The sequence below is a fragment of the Arachis stenosperma genome, chromosome 7 (genome assembly GCF_014773155.1).
Source record: "Arachis stenosperma cultivar V10309 chromosome 7, arast.V10309.gnm1.PFL2, whole genome shotgun sequence".
Classification (NCBI taxonomy): domain Eukaryota; kingdom Viridiplantae; phylum Streptophyta; class Magnoliopsida; order Fabales; family Fabaceae; genus Arachis; species Arachis stenosperma.
Window position 1 is genome coordinate 80482500 of NC_080383.1, and position 5121 is coordinate 80487620.

General features: G+C 42.6%; 1 non-coding gene across 1 annotated transcript; it reads right to left on the reverse strand.

Annotated features, from left to right (window-relative positions):
* Positions 1-491: 491 nt before the first annotated feature.
* Positions 492-599, reverse strand: LOC130942572 (small nucleolar RNA R71). Its single transcript, XR_009071139.1, has one exon. It is a non-coding gene; the product is annotated as a small nucleolar RNA R71 (small nucleolar RNA).
* Positions 600-5121: the final 4522 nt, after the last annotated feature.

Consider the following 5121-nt stretch of genomic DNA (forward strand, 5'->3'; position numbering starts at 1 on the left):
AAAGGACCTTGAAGAGAAAGCTAAGAGAAGCCAAAGCACAACTCTCTTTAGAGGACCTGACCGAATTCTTCAAAGAAAAAGAAGACATGGCAGCCGAAAACAACAACAATGCCAACAATGCAAGGAAGGTGCTGGGTGACTTTACTGCACCTACTCCCGACTTCTATGGGAGAAGCATCTCTATCCCTGCCATTGGAGCAAACAACTTTGAGCTTAAGCCTCAATTAGTTTCTCTAATACAACAGAATTGCAAGTTCCATGGACTTCCAATGGAAGATCCTCATCAGTTCTTAGCTGAATTCTTGCAAATCTGTGACACAGTCAAGACTAATGGGGTAGACCCTGAGGTCTATAGACTGATGCTATTCCCTTTTGCTGTAAGAGACAGAGCTAGAATATGGTTGGACTCTCAACCTAAAGAAAGCCTGGACTCTTGGGAAAAGCTAGTCAATGCCTTCTTGGTAAAGTTCTTTCCACCACAAAGATGGAGTAAGCTTAGAGTGGAAGTCCAAACCTTCAGACAGAAGGATGGAGAATCCCTCTATGAAGCTTGGGAAAGATACAAACAATTAATCAGAAGATGTCCCTCAGACATGCTTTCTGAATGGAGCATCATAGGTATCTTCTATGATGGTCTCTCTGAACTATCCAAGATGTCTTTGGATAGCTCTGCTGGAGGATCTCTTCATTTGAAGAAGACGCCTACAGAGGCTCAAGAGCTAATTGAAATGGTTGCAAATAACCAATTCATGTACACTTCTGAAAGGAATCCTGTGAATAATGGGACTAGTCAGAAGAAAGGAGTTCTTGAGATTGACACTCTGAATGCCATACTGGCTCAGAATAAAATATTGACTCAACAAGTCAATTTGATTTCTCAAAGTCTGTCTGGAATGTAAAATGCACCAAGCAGTACTAAGGATGCTTCATCTGAGGAAGAAGCTTATGATCCTGAGAACCCTTCAATGGAAGAGGTGAATTACCTAGGAGAACCCTATGGAAACACCTATAATTCTTCATGGAGAAATCACCCAAATTTCTCATGGAAGAATCAAGAGAGACCTCTACAAGGTTTTAATAACAATAATGGTGGAAGAAACAGGCTTGGCACCAACAAGCCTTTTCCATCATCTTCTCAGCAACAGACAGAGAGTTCTAAGCAGAATACCTCTGACTTAGCAACAATGGTCTCTGATCTAATCAAAACCACTCAAAGTTTCATGAATGAAACAAGGTCCTCCATCAGAAATTTGGAAGGACAAGTGGGACAGCTGAGCAAGAAAATTACTGAACTCCCTCCTAGTACTCTCCCAAGTAATACAGAAGAAAATCCAAAAGGAGAGTGCAAAGCCATAACCATGGCCGAATATGGAGAGGAAAGAGAGGAGGTGGACGCCACTGAGGAAGACCCCAATGGGCGTGCACCAATCTCCTCTGAGTTCCTCAATGAGGAACAATGGGAATCTGAGGCTCAAAATGAGACCATAGAGATTCCATTGGACTTATTTCTGCCATTCATGAGCTCTGATGAGTATTCTTCCTCTGAAGAGGATGAGTATGTCACTGAAGAGCAAGTTGCTAAATACCTTGGAGCAATCATGAAGCTAAATGACAAGTTATTTGGAAATGAGACTTGGGAGGATGAACCACCTTTGCTCACCAAAGAACTGGATGACTTGTCTAGGCAGAAACTGCCTCAAAAGAGGCAGGATCCTGGGAAGTTTTCTATACCTTGTACCATAGACACCATGACCTTCAAGAAGGCCTTGTGTGACTTAGGGTCAAGTGTAAACCTCATGCCCCTCTCTGTAATGGAGAAATTAGGGATCTTTGAGGTGCAAGCTGCAAAAATCTCACTAGAGATGGCAGACAACTCAAGAAAACAAGCCTATGGACTTGTAGAGGATGTTCTGGTAAAAGTTGAAGACCATTACATCCCTACTGACTTCATAGTCCTAGAGACTGGGAAGTGCATGGATGAATCCATCATCCTTGGCAGACCCTTCCTAGCCACAGCAAAGGCTGTGATTGATGTTGATAGAGGAGAGTTGATCATCCAAGTGAATGAAGAATCCTTGGTGTTTAAGGCTCAAGGATATCCCTCTGTCACCATGGAGAGGAAGCTTGAAGAGCTTCCCTCAAATCAGAGACAAACAGAGCCCCCACAGTCAAACTCTAAGTTTGGTGTTGGGAGGCCACAACCAAACTCTAAGTTTGGTGTTGAACCCCCACATTCAAACTCTAAGTTTGGTGTTGGGAAGTTCCAACATTACTCTGATCATTTGTGAGGCTCCATGAGAGCCATATGTCAAGCTACTGACATTAAAGAAGCGCTTGTTGGGAGGCAACCCAATGTTTTATAGTTAACTATTTTCTTTTGTTATTTTATCTTTTTTGTAGGTTGATGATCATAAGAAGTCACAAAAACAATGAAAAAAGCAAAAACAGAATGAAAAACAGGAAGAAAAACAGCACACCCTGGAGGAGAAGAAGCTGGCGTTCAAACGCCAGTAATGCTAGCTGTTGGGCGTTTAACGCCCAGTCTGGCACCATTCTGGGCGTTTAACGCCAGAAAGGGGCACCAGACTGGCGTTAAACGCCAGTAAAGGGCAACAACCTGGCGTTAAACGCCAGGAATGGGCACTAGCCCGGCGTTTAACGCCAGAAATGGCTCAAAACGTGAATTTTGATGCCACTTGGTGCAGGGATGACTTTTCCTTGACACAACAGGATCTGTGGACCCCACAGGACCCCACCACCACTCTCTCTCTTCTTCCCCCACTCACCAATCACCTCAAAACCTCTTCCCCAAAAACCCTTCACCTATCAAATCCCATCTTTCTCTTCACCACTCACATCCATCTTTCATAAATCCCCACCAACCTCACCCTTCAAATTCAAACCACTTTACCTCCCAAACCCACCCATAATGGCCGAACCCTTACTCCCCCTCTCTCCTATATATACCCTTCTTCAACCCTTCATTTTCACACAACCTAAACACCCCTTCTTTCCCTTCTTGGCCGAACACACCACCTTCTCCCTCTTCCTCATTTCTTCTTCTTCTACTCTCTTCTTTCTTCTTTTGCTCGAGGACGAGCAAACATTTTAAGTTTGGTGTGGTAAAAGCGTTGCTTTTTCATTTTTCCATAACCATTTATGGCATCCAAGGCCGGAGAAACCTCTAAAAAGAGGAAAGGGAAGGCAAAAGCTTCCACCTCCGAGTCATGGGAGATGGATAGATTCCTCTCAAGGGTGCATCAAGACCACTTCTATGAAGTTGTGGCCTTGAAGAAGGTGATCCCCGAGGTCCCTTTTTCACTCAAAAAGGGTGAATATCCGGAGATCCGCCATGAGATCCGGAGAAGAGGTTGGGAAGTACTCACCAACCCCATTCAACAAGTCGGAATCTTGATGGTTCAAGAGTTCTATGCCAATGCATAGATCACCAAGAACCATGACCAAAGTGTGAACCCGAATCCAAAGAATTATCTCACTATGGTTCGGGGGAAATACTTGGATTTTAGTCCGGAAAGTGTGAGGGTGGCGTTCAACTTGCCTATGATGCAAGGAGATGAGCATCCTTATACAAGAAGGGTCAACTTTGATCAAAGGTTGGACCAAGTCCTCACAATCATATGTGAAGAGGGCGCACAATGGAAGCAAGATTCAAGAGGAAAGCCGGTTCAATTGAGAAGGCATGACCTCAAGCCCGTGGCTAGAGGATGGTTAGAGTTCATACAACGCTCAATCATTCCCACTAGCAACCGGTCCGAAGTTACCATAGACCGGGCCATCATGATTCATAGCATCATGATTGGAGAAGAAGTGGAAGTTCATGAGGTTATAGCCCAAGAACTCTACAAAGTGGCGGACAAGTCTTCCACCTTGGCAAGGCTAGCCATTCCTCATCTCATTTGTCACCTCTGTTATTCAGTTGGAGTTGACATAGAAGGAGATACCCCCATTGATGAGGACAAGCCCATCACCAAGAAAAGGATGGAGTACACAAGAGACCCCTCTCATCAAGAGATCCCTGAGATGCCTCAAGGGATGCACTTTCCTCCACAAAATTATTGGGAGCAACTAAACACCTCCCTAGGAGAGTTGAGTTCCAACATGGGACAACTAAGGGTGGAGCATCAAGAACACTCCATCATCCTTCATGAAATTAGAGAAGACCAAAGAATCATGAGGGAGGAGCAACAAAGACAAGGAAGAGACATTGAGGAGCTCAAGCACTCCATAGGATCTTCAAGAGGAAGAAAGAGCCGCCATCACTAAGGTGGACCCGTTCCTTGATTTCCTTGTTCTTTATTCTTCTGTTTTTCGAATTTTATGCTTATGTTTATCCATGTTTGTGTCTTGTGATCATTAGTGTCTTAGTTTCTATGCCTTAAAGTTATGAATGTCCTATGAATCCATCACCTTTCTTGAATAAAAACGTGCTTAATTGAAAAAGAAAAGAATTGCATGAATTCTGAATTTTATAGTAGTTTAATTAATTTGATGTGGTGGCAACACTTTTGTTCTCTAAATGTATGCTTGAACAGTGCATATGTCTTTTGAATTTGTGGTTCATGAATATTGGCTCTTGAAAGAATGATGAAAAAGGAGACATGTTACTGAGGATCTGAAAAATCATTAAAAATGATTCTTGAAGCAAGAAAAAGAAGGAAGCAAACGAAAAAAAAAACCGAAAAAAAGAAAAAAAAAAGAGAAGAAAGAAAAAGAAAGAAATAAAGTTGTGATCCAAGGCAATAAGAGTGTGCTTAAGAACCCTGGACACCTCTAATTGGGGACTTTAGCAAAGCTGAGTCACAATCTGAAAAGGTTCACCCAATTATGTGTCTGTGGCATGTATGTATCCGGTGGTAATACTGGAAGACAGAGTGCTTTGGGCCACAGCCAATACTCAATAAATAGCTATGTTCAAAAATCATCATACTTTACTAGGAGAATCATTAACACTATCTGGATTCTAAGTTCCTAAAGAAGCCAATCATTCTGAATTACAAAGGATAGAGTGAGATGCCAAAACTATTCAGAGACAAAAAGCTAAAAGCCCCGCTCATCTAATTAATACTGATCTTCATAGATGTTTTTGGAGTTCATTGCATA